Here is a 19,903-nt window from a genome sequence, read left to right on the forward strand (position 1 = left end):
CACAGGGGTATAATTCAGAGTTTTGTCCAGTTTACATTCAGTTTTCAAAGCATTTCTTTGTCAGCATAAATCCAACATACAGCATAGATGAAAGCAGAATGGCTGGAATAACCAGTGTGTTCATCCATTATGGGACTTCCTCAGGGGTACAGAATCAGATGCCCACTAAATTAAAGGAATCCTGAAGAAACATCTACAGATGGATCATACACAACTTCCTGCGTTAGCAGTGGAACAGGTAAATTGCAATATGGTTGGAGTGATCCTCTCAGAGTTCAAGGAAGTTGTGTATGATCCATCTGTAGATTCAGGGTTAAACATTTGTCTAGTTAGGACTGGTCAACCTATAGACCATAGCCTGACACATTATTTTTGGACTCCCTTTACACATGAAACATTGTCATTTTGTTACCTGTTATAATTAACCTGGTTTTATACCTACTCTAATCGATATATACAGTGGTGTAGATGTTTCTTCAGGACTCCTTTAATTTAGTGGGCATCTGATTCTGTACCCCTGAGGAAGTCCCATAATGGATGAACACACTGGGTATTCCAGCCATTCTGCTTTCATCTATGCTGTATGTTGGATTTATGCTGACAAAGAAATGCTTTGAAAACTGAATGTAAACTGCACTGTATCCATGAGTACACTGCAAAGTGCGGCTCAGGAGACGTTCACCTACTCAATCAGCAGCAGGGGTGTATAAAAACAGAACAATATAAATCTTATCAAAAAATAATAATGACAATGATAATAACACTGTGCAGGTAGAGACAATATTGATAATTATAGTGCAAAACATCAAATTGCAAAAGATACAGTAAAATTAATATGCAACATATCTAGTAATTTGTCACAGGAATTATAACATGTTCCAATTGATCTTTTCATTGAGGCCACCAGGACAGATGGTCCCCAGACAAACAATCCATTTGGATTCTTTGATTAATAAAATTTTTGCTCTATCACCTCCCCCGTAATGAAGGGGGAACATGGTCAATTATAAAATGCCTAAATGAGGCCAAAGAATGCCGGGCCTCCGTAAAATGCTTTGCAACAGGTTGGTTGATTTTGCGGCCTAGGGAGGACAAATGAATGGCTGAACGATGTGCAGCCATTCTTTCACTAAATTTACGAGTGGTTTGTCCCACGTAATGTAAATTACAGGGACAAACCACCACATACGCCACATAGGAAGAACTACACGAAAGCACATGACGAATATCATACACCTTGTTCACATGTGGGTGCTTAAATGATTTACATGCCACCATATGACTACAGGTGGTACAAGAACTACATCTGTAGCACCCAAGGGGTTTAAAGTACACATTACAGGGCAACTTATTGCCCATTCCCGTAATATCAGGGCGTACCAAACGGTCACGTAAATTACGGCCTCGTTTAAAGGCTGCCACTGGTCTCACTTGTGAAAAACAGGGTAGCTCCGGGCCAGATCTAACTATAGGCCATAAAGCCTTAGAAGCTTGCTTAATCACTGGACTAGCAGTAGTAAACTCGGACACCCATGGGATAATCTTATCATCACGTTTGTTAGACCCACTCAACAAGACACTACGAGGAATCAAAAGTACTTCTTGTTTCTGTCTCAAAAGTGTATTATAGTCATACCCTCTAGCTCTGAATTTATCTATCAAATTATCCAACTCATCGGAGATTTTATTAGGATCACTCGTGCTGTGCGCACAGCGCATAATTTGTGATCTAGGTAAACCCTTCTTTAGAGCTGTTGGATGGTGACTAGAGACAGTAAGAAAAGTATTCCTGTCTGTGACTTTGTGGTGTACAGTGGTCTCAAATTTCCCATTTTGAAAACAAATATTCACATCCAAAAATACAGCTTTCTCGTTACTATAAGCATACGTGAATTTAATGGGAGAATCCCATGAATTGATATCCTCCATCAAGCTCACAAACCTATCCACCCCTCCTGTCCAAAGCAAAAAAATATCGTCTATATACCTGGTACACCAAACTATATGCGATTTCGCAATCGGATTATTCAAAAACATCTCTTCCTGTGCAAACATAAAGATATTTGCATACGAGGGGGCCACGGAAGACCCCATGGCACACCCTCGTAATTGCAAATAGAACTGTCCATCAAACAGAAAGTAATTTCTGCCCAATGTCAGCTCAAGTAATTGAAGAAACAAGTCATGATTAAAGCTTAATGCAGGCAAGAACTCTGTCAAAGAATTTCTCATGGCCATGATACCCCCATTGTGCGGAATGGATGTATATAAGCTCAATACATCCAAACAACACATGAGGGCATCAGATGGAACATCCTCAAGGTCCATCAACTTATTTAGAAAGGTGGTCGTATCCTTAAGGAAAGACTCTTTACAAGACAACAAAGGTTGAACAACACAATCCAATAATTGAGATACAGGCTGAAACAAAGAATTATGAGCTGAAATTATGGGGTGACCTGGTGGTCTGGAACTATTCTTATGTAATTTGGGAAGGGTATATAGAATATGGACTACTGGATGCAAAATTGTTAATGCATCCCACACTTTCTTGGAAATAAATCCCCCCTCCACTGCAGACTGCAGAATTCCCGTCAACTCCCTCTGGAATTGAACTGTGGGTTCCCTATCCAACAAAGAATACACCCCTAGGTCTGCTAATTGTGCCATAATTTCAGCTCTATAATAATCAATATCTAGAATAACAATCGCCCCGCCCAAATCCGTGGGGCGAATTACAATATCCTCATAGGAAGACAAATCCTGAAGTGCTGTAGTTTCTGCTTTAGATAAATTATACCAGATTTTACCAGGTGCAGCAGTAAACCTATCAACTGACTCATCCAAAAGTCTAGTAAATGTTTTTAAAGAAGCATTGTTTGACACCGGATCAAACGTAGACTTAGAGGATGACCGCAGGAAACTGTCCAACATAGATGATTCAACCTGTTTCTGTTTATCTTGAAAGAACTCTTTCAGGCAAAGTTTTCTACCAAATTTATGTGAGTCACGAGTCCAATTAAATTCATCATGAAGATTTGTCGGAACAAAACTAAGACCCTTGTTTAAAATACTAATTTCTAGAGGTTTTAACACCCTTTTAGACAAATTAAAAATTAGGACTTCTTCTTGGTTGTAACTTTTTGCACCCCCCTGCGGGTGGGAGTTCTGCCCGGGAGGCCTTGGTGTTTCTGGCTGCTTTGCCTAAAGGGCCACTAGATATACTGGAAGGGTCATCAGACTCTGAAACAACAAAGTCACTGTCACTATTAGACGTATGTCCATCAGATTTACCAGATTTACCTTTCTTTTGCCATGGTCTGCGTCTCCAAGATGAATTATATTCACGCCGTGATCCCACAGGACCAGTTAAGCCGCTTATAGACACGATTCTCCTCATAATCAGTGTCTACCACATGTTTATTGCCTTTCTTAAATTTAATTAAATTCCTCTTATATTGTTCACATTGTGATTCAATCTTATTAAGCCAATCATGGCTAGTCTCCTCCTCCAAAAAATTTTTATGCTCAAGTTCAAACATTGCAATTTTCTGTTTCACCACCTGCAACTCTTGATTTGACTCCTCCACCACAGCGATCATCAGATCAAACGCACATTTATTAAGGATCGCTATCCATCTATTCACGAACTCTGGATTATTTCGCCCAATTGTTGGGGCATTATGCACACGAAACCCCCGGGGGATTTTATGTTCCCTATAACACTCAGATAAGGACACGGCATGTAAATGATAGTCGATTTCACGACGTTTAAGTTTCATTAATTGCTGATACAAATCCTCCGAGTTCAGGATAGGATCCGTTAATGTAAGTGCACCAGTGACTAGAATATTTTAAATCTGTGCTGCAGAATAACTGAACACTGTCCCAGGAGCTGGCATAGTAATGTTTTTGCACCCCGCGGTTTCCTGTGACAGGGAATCCATCCCAGGGTATATCAAATACCACACCACAGTACTACTTAATACTTTTCAAATGTCCAGATCCACAGGGTAAATGCAGCAATATTCCTCCAGACAGTTAATCAGTCACATACCACTGGAGCACATTCAAATGGCTGAATATATAAGGTGATAAAGTCCAAAAACATCAACTCATAGGTGCCATACAACAGGTGTACCAGACCAGTACACAATACCATATATTTCCAAAAGCAGTCGGCACTCAAACTTCCAAAGTCAAATTGCTCATGGTGCTCAGTCAAAGTTCAGCATATATGTCCAATAAAGAAAGGCACTCCAGAGACTTACATATAGTTGAAATCTGTATTAGGTCGAACGTTTTCGGGGATACAACCCCTTCCTCAGGACCACACCAGTACAAACCAGTGATAAAATGACCTTACCTAGGGGTAGCAATGTATGTGAAAAAAAGCATAAATGCTACTTTAATACAAAATATTGAAGCCAAAACTGAGGCCCTTTGGGTCACCATCGAAACCGGGAAGAAGGACATTATTCGCATTGGGGTGATCTATAGACCACCAGGCCAGGGGCAGGATTTGGACAGGAACCTATTGTTGGACATCTCTAAAATGGTTTTAAAGGGAGAAGTCATAATCATGGGAGACTTTAATTTACCTGATGTAAATTGGGAGGGGTCTTTTGCAAGTTCAGCTATAAGTGGCAAATTTCCACATTCCTTAAAGGGAGCATCTCTCAAGCAATTGGTGAGGGAGCCCACTCGCAAAGACTCAATATTAGATTTGATTCTTACAAATGGTGATAGGATATCTGATATATATGTGGGTGAGCACCTGGGATCCAGTGATCATCAAGCAGTATGGTTTAGTATAAAGACAGGATCCAACTCCTGTCACACAAAAACCAAGGTGTTGGATTTTAGAAATGCTGACTTTGCAAAAATGGGGAGATGTTTAAGTGATTCATTGGCAGACTGGAGGAACTTGGAAGGAGTGCAGGAGAGGTGGAAAAAACAGAAAAGTGCAATACTAAGTGCAACAGACCTTTGTAGCAAAATGATTAGGAAAAGCACCAGGAAAAGGAAGCTAGTGTGGTTCACAAAAGAAGTATCAACTAGTGTGAAAGCAAAAAAGATGGCTTTCAGGAAATACAAACAGACTCAAAATAATAACGACAAAGAGGTGTATCTGGACAGACGGAAGGATGCTAAGAAAGTGATCAGACGTGCAAAGGCAGAAGCTGAGGAGAAAATGGCCCAGTCAGTAGATAAAGGGGGCAAAACTTTTTTTAAGTATATAAGTGAAAGGAGAAAATCAAATGGAGGAATAATAAGACTTAAGACAGAGAGTGAGCATTTGGTGGAGGGAGACAAGGCAATAGCAGATCACCTAAATAATTATTTTTGCTCAGTATTTACTACAGAAGAAGGGATGGGGCCACAGTTAAGTTGCAAGGACATTCATAAAAATAAGGTAGATGAAAATACATTTACAGAGGAGAAGGTCCTAACAGAACTTTCAAAACTAAAAGTGGATAAATCAATGGGGCCAGATGGGATACACCCAAGGATACTCAAAGAGCTAAAAGATGTGCTGGTTACACCTTTGACAGAATTATTTAACCAGTCACTAAATACAGGTGCTATTCCAGAGGACTGGAAAAGAGCAAATGTAGTTCCACTGCACAAAAGTGGAAGCAATGAAGAAGCAAGTAACTACAGACCAGTAAGCCTTACATCAGTAGTAGGGAAAGTAACGGAAAAACTATTAAAAGAAAGAGTAGTGGAATATCTTAAATCAAACAACTTACAGGATCCAAAACAGCATGGATTTACTGGTGGGAGATCATGCCAAACAAATCTTATTGACTTTTTTGACTCTGTGACGAAAATAACAGATCAAGGGGGAGCTGTAGATGTAGCATATCTAGACTTTAGTAAGGCATTTGACACTGTCCCACATCGCAGACTGCTAAATAAACTTGAAAGCCTGGTGGTGGATTATAAATCAGTTAAATGGATAAGAACCTGGTTGCAGGATAGGAAACAGACAGTCGTAGTTAATGGAGTGCAATCTATGGAGGGAAATGTTACCAGTGGAGTACCCCAGGGATCTGTACTTGGTCCAGTTCTCTTTAATATCTTTGTTGGTGACATTGCAGATGGTATTGAAGGGAAGATATGCCTTTTTGCAGATGATACAAAGATATGCAACAGGGTAGACACACCAGGAGGGGTAAAACAAATGATTAATGACCTAGGTAGGCTTGAGAAATGGTCAAGAACGTGGCAACTACAGTTTAATGCTAAAAAATGCAAAATCATGCACTTGGGTCTCAAAAACCCAAAGGCTAAATTTAGTATCAAGGGTACTATAATGGAAACTACTGAGGAGGAAAGAGATTTAGGAGTCACTATTTCGAGTGACTTGAAGGCAGGAAAGCAATGCAACAAAGCAATGAGAAAGGCAAGTCAAATGCTTGGTTGCATAGGGAGAGGAATCAGTAGCAGGAAAAAAGAAGTGATAATGCCACTGTATAGGTCATTGGTACGGCCCCATCTGGAATAATGTGTCCAGTTCTGGAGACCCTATCTCCAGAAGGATATAAATACATTAGAGAGTGTACAAAGAAGGGCAACTAAAATGGTGCATGGCCTACATCACAAAACTTACCCGGAAAGGCTAAAAGATCTTAACATGTATAGTTTGGAGGAGAGAAGGGAAAGGGGGGACATGATAGAAACTTTCAAATATATCAAGGGTCTTAACAAAGTTCAGGAGGGAAACATTCTTCAAAGGAAAAGAAGTATTAGAACTCGAGGGCATACATTGAGACTGGAGGGGGGGGGGGGGGGGTTCAGGGGAAATTTAAGGAAAAATAACTTCACAGAAAGGGTAGTGGATAAGTGGAATAGCCTCCCATCAGAGGTGGTAGAGGCTAAGACTGTAGGGCAATTTAAACATGCTTGGGACAGGCATATGAATATCCTTACAAAGAATTAAGGTTAAAAAAGGGTTGAGATTGCCTAAAGGATAAAATAAAATAGGGGCAGACTAGATGGGCCAAGTGGTTCTTATCTGCCGTCAAATTCTATGTTTCTATGTTTCTATGTCCTTATCTGAGTATTATAGGGAACATAAAATCCCCCGGGGGTTTTGTGTGCATAATGCCCCAACAATTGGGCGAAATAATCCAGAGTTCGTGAATAGATGGATAGCGATCCTTAATAAATGTGCATTTGATCTGATGATCGCTGTGGTGGAGGAGTCAAATCGAGAGTTGCAGGTGGTGAAACAGAAAATTGCAATGTTTGAACTTGAGCATAAAAAAACTTTGGAGGAGGAGACTAGCCATGATTGGCTTAATACGACTGAATCACAATGTGAACAATATAAGAGGAATTTATTTAAATTTAAGAAAGGCAAGAAACATGTGGTAGACACTGATTATGAGGAGAATCGTGTCTATAAGTGGCTGACTGGTCCTGTGGGATCACGGCGTGAATATAATTCATCTTGGAGACGCAGACCATGGCAAAAGAAAGGTCAATCTGGTAAATCTGATGGACATACGTCTAATAGTGACAGTGACTTTGTTGTTTCAGAGTCTGATGACCCTTCCAGTATATCTAGTGGCCCTTTAGGCAAAGCAGCCAGAAACACCAAGGCCTCCCGGGCAGAACTCCCACCCGCAGGGGGGGTCAAAACCAGAGGGGTGCAAAAAGTTACAACCAAGTAGAAGTCCTAATTTTTAATTTGTCTAAAAGGGTGTTAAAACCTCTAGAAATTAGTATTTTAAACAAGGGTCTTAGTTTTGTTCCGACAAATCCTCATGATGAATTTAATTGGACTCGTGACTCACATAAATTTGGTAGAAAACTTCGCCTGAAAGAGTTCTTTCAAGATAAACAGAAACAGGTTGAATAATCTATGTTGGACAGTTTCCTGCGGTCATCCTCTAAGTCTACGTTTGATCCGGTGTCAAACAATGCTTCTTTAAAAACATTTACTAGACTTTTGGATGAGTCAGTTGATAGGTTTACTGCTGCACCTGGTAAAATCAGGTATAATTTATCTAAAGCAGAAACTACAGCACTTCAGGATTTGTCTTCCTATGAGGATATTTTAATTCGCCCCGCGGATAAAGGCGGGGCGATTGTTATTCTAGATATTGATTATTATAGAGCTGAATTTATGGCACAATTAGCAGACCCAGGGGTGTATTCTTTGTTGGATAGGGATCCCACAGTTCAATTCCAGAGGGAGTTGACGGGAATTCTGCAGTCTGCAGTGGAGGGGGGATTTATTTCCAAGAAGGTGTGGGATGCATTAACAATTTTGCATCCAGTAGTCCCTATTCTACATACCCTTCCCAAATTATATAAGAATAGTTCCAGACCACCAGGTCGCCCCATAATTTCAGCTCATAATTCTTTGTTTCAGCCTGTATCTCAATTATTGGATTGTGTTGTTCAACCTTTGTTGTCTTGTAAAGAGTCTTTCCTTAAGGATACGACCACCTTTCTAAATAAGTTGATGGACCTTGAGGATGTTCCGTCTGATGCCCTCATGTGTTGTTTGGATGTATTGAGCTTATATACATCCATTCTGCACAATAGGGGTATCATGGCCATTAGAAATTCTTTGACAGAGTTCTTGCCTGCATCTAGCTTTAATCATGACTTGTTTCTTCAATTACTTGAGCTGACATTGGGCAGAAATTACATTCTGTTCGATGGACAGTTCTATTTGCAATTACGAGGGTGTGCCATGGGGTACTTCCGTGGCCCCCTCGTCTGCAAATATCTTTATGTTTGCACAGGAAGAGGAGATGTTTTTGAATAATCCGATTGCAAAATCACATATAGTTTGGTATACCAGGTATATAGACAATATTTTTTTGCTTTGGACAGGAGGGGTGGATAGGTTTGTGAGCTTGATGGAGGATATCAATTCATGGGATTCTCCCATCAAATTCACGTATGCTTATAGTAACGAGAAAGCTGTATTTTTGGATGTGAATATTTGTTTTCAAAATGGGAGATTTGAAACCACTGTACACCACAAAGTTACAGACAGGAATACTTTTCTTACTGCCTCTAGTCACCATCCAACAGCTCTAAAGAAGGGTTTACCTAGATCACAAATGATGCGCTGTGCGCGCATCACGAGTGATCCTAATTAAATCTCAGATGAGTTGGATAATTTGATAGATAAATTCAGAGCTAGAGGGTATGACTATAATACACTTTTGAGACAGAAACAAGAAGTACTTTTGATTCCTCGTAGTGTCTTGTTGAGTGGGTCTAACAAACGTGATGATAAGATTATCCCATGGGTGTCTGAGTTTACTACTGCTAGTCCAGTGATTAAGCAAGCTTCTAAGGCTTTATGGCCTATAGTTAGATCTGGCCCGGAGCTACCCTGTTTTTCACAAGTGAGACCAGTGGCAGCCTTTAAACGAGGCCGTAATTTACGTGACCGTTTGGTACGCCCTGATATTACGGGAATGGGCAATAAGTTGCCCTGTAATGTGTACTTTAAACCCCTTGGGTGCTACAGATGTAGTTCTTGTACCACCTGTAGTCATATGGTGGCATGTAAATCATTTAAGCACCCACATATGAACAAGATGTATGATATTCGTCATGTGCTTTCGTGTAGTTCTTCCTATGTGGCGTATGTGGTGGTTTGTCCCTGTAATTTACATTACGTGGGACAAACCACTCGTAAATTTAGTGAAAGAATGGCTGCACATCGTTCAGCCATTTATTTGTCCTCCCTAGGCCGCAAAATCAACCAACCTGTTGCAAAGCATTTTACGGAGGCCCGGCATTCTTTGGCCTCATTTAGGCATTTTATAATTGACCATGTTCCCCCTTCATTACGAGGGGGTGATAGAGCAAAAATGTTATTAATCAAAGAATCCAAATGGATTGTTCATCTGGGGACAATCTCTCCTGGTGGCCTCAATGAAAAGATCAATTGGAACATGTTATAATTCCTGTGACAAATTACTAGATATGTTGCATATTAATTTTACTGTAATTATCAATATTGTCTCTACCTGCACAGTGTTATTATCATTGTCATTATTATTTTTTGGTAAGATTTATATTGTTCTGTTTTTATACACCCCTGCTGCTGATGGAGTAGGTGAACGTCTCCTGAGCCGCTCTCTGCAGTGTACTCGTGGATATGGTGCTGGCGCTGTGTAGACAGTGTTTACATGTCTCCTTGGCGACCCGCTACGGTGGGTGCCGCTGGGAGTGGCTGCGGTTGACGACGTCACTACTAAGAGCCGCAGTGAGCTGCCCTTTGCGTTCCAGACTACCAGCGCATGCAGGTGAGCTATGGTCCTTATGGAACATGAGTGGGTTGTTCCCATGGCAACCGATACACCTGTGGTGGAAATGGGTTTGTCTGTGAGGCAAATTGATTTGCTCCTAACGAGCTGATAAGCGGCAGGTGAGTGTTTGGTGGGGTATATAGGTAAGGTAATTTTATCACTGTTTTGTACTGGTGTGGTCCTGAGGAAGGGGTTGTATCCCCGAAAACATTTGAACTAATACAGATTTCAACTATATGTAAGTCTCTGGAGTGCCTTTCTTTAGTGGACATATATATATATGTTTCTGTGGTTATTCTGAAGACGGGGCTTGCTGCTCCGAAACGTTAATACATCCAGTTTTTTCACTTTATATCTCTGAGTGCCGTTTTTCTTTGGATATTTATATATATATATATCTATATATATATATATATATAAATATATATATATATATATATATATGGGAATGGGCTTTCTCTGGCATCAATCTTGTCATGCCCCTTCCCCACGAGGCATGCACCTTATGTCCCTATTGGTTGAATGGTAGGGAGGGGGGTTGTGTTCTGGCTGGTACTTTGTTTCCATCCAAGGCTTAGTAAATATACCCCTAACTCCTGAATTATTTTCTCGTGTAAAATGTCTGGATATACTGTGTATATTAACATACGTTTTGGTGTTATTACGATATTCTTGGATTCACCTTTTTAACTATATTTTGGGCTTTCCCATATATAACTACATGTGTTCACATGTAGTTTAAAATATCTCAAATAATAATAATAATAATAATAATAATAATAATAATTTTATTTATATAGCGCTCTTTCTCCAAAAAGACTCAAGGCGCTTTACAGGCAAAACCAATGCACATAGGGCCTAATTCAGCACGGGTAGTAGGTGTGCAAAAAATGGCACACCTACAACCCTTTACTCTGACTTGCACAGGGACGCCCAGAACAGGGCAAGTTGAACCCACGTGCCATCCCTTAAACTCCCCCCCCCCTGCATACATTTGAACGCATCACAAGATGACAATGATCTTGCATGTTTAGAGATGACCTCTGCCTATGCAGCCTAGCTGGTAAGGCAAACTGCGGGCCACCATCTTTCGGGACAAGCGCCTGCGTGTGATGTCATGTAGTTAGTGTGTGCCAACCCGCAAATGGTCTGGAAAAACCTGCATTGTCTGGTCCGTGCCCCCTATGCCGCCGTAATGCCCCTAAAATTCTATCACAATACCTTCACCTGCCCCGTGAACGCTTCTGCCTGCCTGCGTTCCATGCTGAATTAGGCCCCTAATACAGAAGAATTAAGAAATACAGCAATAGACAAACCACACAGACCTAAAAAGTAAACCTTGAGTGCACAGTAAGCATAATGCAGGATTGGTGTAAGCATTTTGGGTAACAACTTTCATGGGTTGAGTATTACACCTTCACAGTTACTAGGCGAGGCAAGCATCTTGGGCGTAGGATTACCCTGGGTGGAATAGTCTACACCTTTGAGAGATAACACAAAAAGAGGTGATTGCGGCTACCTAACACTCAGGTAGGGTCCAAACAAAAAAAACACGTCAGGTCCATGTATTTTTTATCCTATCTGCAAGCATACCAGATGAGGCGGCCATTTTGGGCACACTACGAAGGTAATACTGTGGGTGGTGAATCATACAAGGGCCTAATGCAGTGATGGCTAACCTTGACAATCCAGCTGTTGTTGAACTACATATCCCAGCATGCCCTGCTACAGTTTTGTTATTTGGGCATGCTTAACAAGATGAAGGGCATGCTGGGATGCGTAGTTCAACAACAGCTGGAGTGTCAAGGTTAGCCATCACTGGCCTAATAGATCGGGAAACGGTTACTTGTGTAATAGTATGATATACCCTCTAAGGAAAAATCCACATGAAGTAGGTACTGCCTGTAGAGGAACCATCCAAAGACACCATTTATGGTGCACTGCATAGGTTGCCGCTGGTAGGAGGTACACAATACAGGAATAGTAAGCCATGGAGTGAAAGTACCCTGTTACGGAGACAAAAAAGCAAATGATAAGAACACATGTGTAGTAACCAATGGAAGGGAGAGAATTGTGAAAACATTATTTTCATAAAATTATAAATGTTCTGGTCTAATGGGAGCAGGTGGGATTGGGAATGTGGGGATCACACTAATGTCTGATGGAAATGCTCATGCTGAGCCTGCTCCTGGTGCTCTCCCCCCACAGATCCTTGATGGGTAGGTCTGAGGGCCATCCTGCTATTCTCAGCCAGAGGGGTAGTAGAATTTGTCTATGTGTTCTCATGGCAGAGGTCAGGAGAGGCCACATAATGATCCTGAGCTGCAGTGTTTGTAAAAATTGTTTCATTTTAGAATCTAGAGAGAATCCAAAGTCCAAAGTCTGGTTCTAACTGCAGCCTTGAAATAACATCTTTAAAATGCAGGCATGATCAATACTGTTCTTAAATGCTACACACTCAATCAGCTGGCTCAGGGGTAGATATATAGAATTACAAGTAATTTGTGCAATTTAAATTCTTTATTAACTCTGTGATAAATTAATATGGCTTTATATTCATATGATTACATGGAATACATACGATATACTGGATGTCAGGTGTCAGTAACCCGACATCGGCATCCCAGCAGCCGGTATACTGGCAGCGAGCGCAGCAAGTCCCCTCGCAGGCTTGCTGAGCTCGCCATGAATCATGCCCAGTTGTGAGCTCTGCTCACCATAGGTTATTTTCCCTCTCAGGTTGTGGCATGGACCCACCACCTGAGTGTGAATACAGAGCTGTGGTTGGGATTCTGACTGCCAGCATTTAGACGTCTGTAGGGATTCTTGTGTCGGGATCCTGAATGCTGGAATCCCAAAAGGCAGTATATTAACTGCATACCATTTACATATGTCACGATTCCAGCGCGGCGATTCTCCATATATGCCAATCTGAGAACTGCTGCCCGTGATGCCTCGCTGATTACCTCAGCATTTGTGGTAAATCAACGTGGTAACTGCCAACAGCAGAAGTACCTTTTTTGGGTTAAGCCCAGGGTGAGTTCCTGCTCTCACCCGCACACACAATTATTAATACGTAAAAAGTTAGGTTACGTGAGCCTCTCTGAGTTTGGGTGTGAAAACACAGAATCCAGAACTAAATGTAAGATTTTTAATTCAAGTAAAAACTTCTACTAGCTTATAGTTACAGAAATAGAAAGGTTACAAGAATATAATAGTTTAAATAATCACACAAGTAATTACAATTTCAAGAAATAAAATAGGGAGAAAAATAACGTTCTAGTCACCTGCAGGACTGAATGCTGGTTGAGTAAGGCCTCTCTTCATAACCTGGTGTCATTACAGGACCAAGATGTTTCCTTGACCCACCTCAAAGATAATGAACAAGTTTTAGTCCGTTTCCCATATTTAAAGCTACTGCAATTCACATGCTTCTTCCCCCTCTTGGTATTCCTTTAACCCTCACAGAACCAGTGTGGATTGAGTCTCAGCTTACACTTTGGGGTTTCTCAGCCATTCTAGCAGTGCTGATACGTTCATCTTTATGGCTTGCTTGAAAGCCATGGACCTGTGTTTACAACTTGTCTCAGGAAGAACAGGTCACACTCTTCTGGCCATAGTGTTTCTAAGGGGTTTGTTGGTTTGACCCCTGCTGTGTTACATACAAACTCCAATCTCTTGATCACTCTTCCATTCAGGATTCTAAGGCTATTAACATTTTGTCTCTGTACTCCTGGTGTGTATGAGCACATTCCAGCAGATCAATTAACTTTCTTTACATTGATACATCCATACATCACCCAATGCAAATAATACAATTTTAAATCATGCCCAGTCTGATATAACTGTGAGCACTACAACATACATTGCGGTGCAAAAAGGGGAAGCACACTTCTTTTCCTTCTCACAATAATCTAACCATCTATGAGTTAGTAACATTGCTTTTCTGATTAGGTGCCAATATTGTTTTAAAACATTTTGCTCTTTTAGAAATAGTAGAGCCTACTACTTATATTGGGTCCTAAAACCTGTTCTTATATTTAACAATATATTCCAGTGTCATTTTAATATGTTTTCTGTTTTATTTTTTTCAGCTTTACATTGTTATAAATAGTCTCATTTTATTTACCTTCTTATCTTTAATCCTATCCAAGTTGTTTCTTTTTCTATTTAATGCACTTTATTTTTTACTTATTGGTAACCTCTTTCCACAATTCTTTGTTTGATACATTTTGACTGCTCTGGATATTTAACACCTTTGTAATTTATTTAGTTTAAAAAAACTTGGTAAATGTATAGATGACTACAGTGGTTGCATGTCCACCTTGGTCCATCTTTCCTTAGAAATCTTTTACCAACCTTAAAATTTCTAGGGAATCCTTGGTATAAGATTTCAATATTTTCATAATAAGAAAAATTTGCTACCCAAGCCATCCAATTCCTCCTACTGCCCACTCATCCTGCGCCCTAATTCCACACTTACCCCATCACCATTCCTTTTCTGTGGTGCTAGGTCTGTCCTGCCTTGCTGGAGCCATTTGAGTTGCAGTGTTCTTCTACTGCACATGCATTAAGGAGACATGACAGACCAAAGGAAATTACTGTATAGATAATTAAATGACTCAAGACAAATTATATAATCCTGTTTGGCTTTATTGAGTAAAATGAATAACTCCTGTAAGTATGCTTAATTAGAATCCTCCATGAATTTTTTATATATATTATTTTATCATTAAGAATTGTATTTTGCTTCCCCTACATCATTTCCACAGTCCTAGACATATGTACCCCTCCTTTATCAGCAAGTTTTATAAATAGGTAGTTTTTATAAACCAATGGCATTTCCTATTTAAAACTCCTAGTTAAGGAATGACTGACATAGGAGTAGGGTACAGATACATAGGATACTTAAAAAAGTAAATGTGGTGGTTTATGCACCTATGCGAATATGCCAGTGAAGTGGTTAATAAAATTGTAACTTAGCAAAGGAGTATTGCTGTGATAATGCAAGGATAGAATGGAGGGGGGGGGGGGGGGGGGGAGCTGCTCCCTCAGGATTTATTTTGGAATCTGCATTTCTCAAAGGTAATTACTTGTTTGAAACAAACAACATTTATAGGCCAGCATAACCCAATAATACCTGATATTTCCATGTGTAAACAAGCCCATTTGGCAATAAGTATTTTACAGGCACATTCTGTAGATCTCAAATTTGTGAAGTAATGGGCTTCATTCATAGTCTGATCGGCTCTACAAAGACTCCCCCCCCCTGTGATAAGGCTATGTCCTCAAAATTTTATTGGGCTCTGCAGACCTCTTGGTAGCATTGCATAAGACCAGGTCTGGCTCTACCATTAGGCAGCTTTAGGCGGCTGCCTAGGGGTGCCGGACCCTGGAGGGCGCCACTGAATTCGTCGGGCTAAAAACTGTAGGATGTCTCTGTAAGCGGCCCCCTCCTTTTACACTGCGCTGTCCACTGCTGAAGGTCTAGTCAGGTGCAGCCGCCGCTATCAGGCTGTACTCCATAGTGCCTCAGCGCTTCCTCCGTGCAGACATGTCACGTTAAGGCACATAAGAGGCAAATGTAACTATGAATCTTGAGAGGTTCCCCCATAGGCCACTCCTCATAGCCCTGATGCATCTCCTCTTGGCGTCTGGATCCCGGATTTCCAGCAGCAATCAGCACCTGACTACATGTCTGCACCCAGCAGTGTTGCTGTAATGCTGCTGCCGCCTGTAAGAGGAACCATGCCAATTATGAGAGAAAACAAGGAAACAACTTTTTTCTTAAGTAATCCATGGGGGTTTCTGCGGTACCACAGACAGTACAGATCTTACAGCATGATGGGGATGGGGCGCAATACAGTATATATGGAGGAGTGGTGTCAATAATGAACTTACAAATGGGGGGATGGAATACTATAACAAGAATACAAATATTTGTATGTGTGTCTATAGCAGGGGTGTATAAGGCCCGCAAAGCTATTTATTCTGGCCCGCTGCTGTGTGTCAGTGAGACACGCCACCCCTCACTCCGGAGGTGGTGTGTTTCAGCTGTCAGGGCAGTGAGGAGAGCGCAGCTATGTCCGGCGGCAGCGGCGGGTAGGATCTAAAACCAGCCACTGGTTCGTGAGCCAATCAGAGCTTGCGGACCGGCAGCCAATCAGGAGCGAGCCGCCGCTGCCGGTCCGCGAGCTCTGATTGGCTCACAAGCCGGCGGCTGGTTTGAGGTCCTACACGCTGTCACCACCGCCCGACATAGCTGCTCTCTCATCCCTGACATGACACACACCGCCGGACTGAGCACCTAGGGGGCAGTAGAGGCGCACGCTGCGCTCTCCTCCCCTGATACACAGCAGCAGCGGTGAGCAGCACATTGGGGTGGGGGGGTCATGTGTGGGGGCATTTGTGTATCTGGCACTGTGGGGGCATTTGTGTATCTGGCACTGTGGGGCATTTGTGTATCTGGCACTGTGGCGGCATATGTGTATCTGGCACTGCACTATTGGGGGCATATGTGTATCACATACCATTTTAATTGGCCACAACCATTTTTTGGTCTGCGCGCCTTCAGCACAGGCACTCAGTACCTCTAAGGGGCATAACTACTGGGGACATAATTACTGGGGGGCAGGGTAATTTTTAAGTTGATATATTTTGAATTTTTGTATGGCCCCCGAAGGATTTTATAAATATCCAAATGGCCCTTGGTAGAAAAAAGGTTGTATACAGGCAGTATGTATATATATATATATATATATATACAGTCATTGTGGTCCCTAGGGAGGATTAGCACGCTCCCAAGCAATGGAAGAACCAGGCGGCACTCTGGGGGCTTGATGCAAAAATATCAAAGTTTAGTGAAACATCAAATAACAAAAAGGCATAGCTTTGCCAACGTTTCAGCGCCGCGCAGGGCGCTTTTGTCAAGGCTGTATGCTGTGAAAGAAAAAGAACAATTTGGGAGTGTGCTTATCCTCCCTAAGGACCACAGTGACTGTATAATTTGTATAGGAGGGCACCGGGGCAGTTGATTTTTCTATCACGGAGTGCCGACCAATTTGAGGCTTTATATATATATATATATATATATATATATACACTGCTCAAAAAAATAAAGGGAACACTAAATAACACATCCTAGATCTGAATGAATGAAATATTCTTATTAAATACTTTGTTCTTTACATAGTTGAATGTGCTGACAACAAAATCACACAAAAATTATCAATGGAAATCAAATTTATTAACCCATGGAGGTCTGGATTTGGAGTCACACTCAAAATTAAAGTGGAAAAACACACTACAGGCTGATCCAACTTTGATGTAATGTCCTTAAAACAAGTCAAAATGAGGCTCAGTAGTGTGTGTGGCCTCCACGTGCCTGTATGACCTCCCTACAACTCCTGGGCATGCTCCTGATGAGGTGGCGGATGGTCTCCTGAGGGATCTCCTCCCAGACCTGGACTAAAGCATCGCCAACTCCTGGACAGTCTGTGGTGCAACGTGGCGTTGGTGGATGGAGCGAGACATGATGTCCCAGATGTGCTCAATTGGATTCAGGTCTGGGGAACGGGCGGGCCAGTCCATAGCATCAATGCCTTCGTCTTGCAGGAACTGCTGACACACTCCAGCCACATGAGGTCTAGCATTGTCTTGCATTAGGAGGAAGCCAGGGCCAACCGCACCAGCATATGGTCTCACAAGGGGTCTGAGGATCTCATCTCGGTACCTAATGGCAGTCAGGCTACCTCTGGAGAGCACATGGAGGGCTGTGCGGCCCCCCAAAGAAATGCCACCCCACACCATTTCTGACCCACTGCCAAACCGGTCATGCTGGAGGATGTTGCAGGCAGCAGAACGTTCTCCTTGGGGTCTCCAGACTCTGTCACGTCTGTTACATGTGCTCAGTGAGAACCTGCTTTCATCTGTGAAGAGCACAGGGCACCAGTGGCGAATTTGCCAATCTTGGTGTTCTCTGGCAAATGCCAAACATCCTACATGGTGTGGGGCTGTAAGTACAACGTCGGGCCCTCATACCACCCTCATGGAGTCTGTTTCTGATCGTTTGACACATGCACATTTGTGGCTTGCTGGAGGTCATTTTGCAGGGCTCTGGTAGAGCTCCTCCTGTTCCTCCTTGCACAAAGGAGGAGATAGCGGTCCTGCTGCTGGGTTGTTGACCTCGTACGGCCTCCTCCACGTCTCCTGATGTACTGGCCTGTCTCCTGGTAGCGCCTCCATGCTCTGGACACTACGCTGACAGACAGCTCTCTGGTCTTGGCCATGGTGGAGAGGTAGCAGTCTGACTGTCTCCTGGTAGCGCCTCCATGCTCTGGACACTACGCTGACAGACAGCTCTCTGGTCTTGGCCATGGTGGAGAGGTAGCAGTCTGACTGTTTGAGGGTGTGGACAGGTGTCTTTTATACAGATAACCAGTTCAAACAGGTGGCATTAATACAGGTAACTGTTACGATTCCTGTACTCCAGACTGGAGAAGATCTTATGGCAGAGATCTGAGTACAGGAATGAAATACAGGTTGTGGGAGCTGGAGAGCCTAGTAACCCCTGGCGCCCTAACTCCGTTGTCTCGCCCGTGTTATCAGAAATCCCCTGCGAGACTATGGTTGCTTGAGCCCATGGCAGCCGCGTTCGAAGGGCGGATTATGTCTGCCCAACCCCGATGCCCCCGCAGGTCTTAATGGGAGACAAGGGGAAGTCCGAGACAGGGTGATAACAAGGGGCCCTCTGACTAAGCAACCAAGCCAGGGGTTACAAGCTAACTAAACTAAATCAAAAGGTATGTGCGGACTAGCCGCCAGGGAAAAGGACAACCAAAGATCCACGGATCCGACACTCCTATCCGGCACCGCTGGACACCAGAGTGGATCTTGTGGAAGCGGAATCCTCCGCAAAGCTCCAGAACTCAAAATAAACACAATAATAAATAGTAGCGGACAAGCCGCAACACACGGCTGCGCCGCGACTCACGAACGCCACCAGATGTTAAAGGTGCTCGATCAGACTCCAGGAACAGATGGTAACTTCCGAGTACAGGATCACTGAGAACAGGAACAAACGAACAGACCGGGACTGGGAACTCTCTCTGCAGCAGAATCAGGCAAACAGGAAGCTATCACCGGCGTCTGTGAGGAGTCCTGGGAGTGCTTTTAACAGAGAGTCTTCCAATCAGCTGTTTGGAGGCTGATTGGATTAAATGCCATGCAGCTGACAAGCTGCATGGCCAGGGAAACAGATGAGTGATAATTACAACATGCCGTGCAGCTGCATGCTACACAGCCAGGAAACCAGTGATGATATAAACTTAGACCCAGCACCGGGGAACACGATCCGACAGTGGCGTCCCCGTTGCTAGGCGCCGGCCGCACTGACGAGCGGACCCTCGGCGCCTAACAGTACCCCCCTTGAGGAGGGGTCAAGGAACCCCTAAATCCGGGTTTCTGAGGAAATTCTTGAAAAAATGCCCTTTTGAGCCTTGGGGCATGAAGGTCCTCATCTAGGACCCACGACCTTTCCTCAGGACCATAACCTCTCCAATGCACCAAAAAATAAAGCCGACCCCGGGACAACTTGGAATCGAGAACCTTCT

The 19,903-nt window shown here is 42.6% G+C and overlaps 1 protein-coding gene and 1 long non-coding RNA gene across 2 annotated transcripts in view; one reads left to right on the plus strand and one right to left on the minus strand.

Annotated features, from left to right (window-relative positions):
- LOC134910100 (complement C3-like) overlaps positions 1-19,903 on the plus strand; it is a 465,863-nt gene that overhangs the window by 28,056 nt on the left and 417,904 nt on the right. The window lies entirely within an intron of this gene.
- The window catches only part of LOC134910116 (uncharacterized), a 143,474-nt gene continuing 135,581 nt past the window's right edge, over positions 12,011-19,903 (minus strand). The window contains exons 2-4 of the long non-coding RNA XR_010176128.1: positions 14,776-14,851; positions 13,580-13,661; positions 12,011-12,298 (exon numbers count right to left, since the gene is read on the minus strand). This is a non-coding gene — a long non-coding RNA (uncharacterized LOC134910116). The remainder of the gene's footprint in view (positions 12,299-13,579; positions 13,662-14,775; positions 14,852-19,903) is intronic.

The sequence above is a fragment of the Pseudophryne corroboree genome, chromosome 1, assembly GCF_028390025.1.
Source record: "Pseudophryne corroboree isolate aPseCor3 chromosome 1, aPseCor3.hap2, whole genome shotgun sequence".
Lineage (NCBI taxonomy): Eukaryota > Metazoa > Chordata > Amphibia > Anura > Myobatrachidae > Pseudophryne > Pseudophryne corroboree.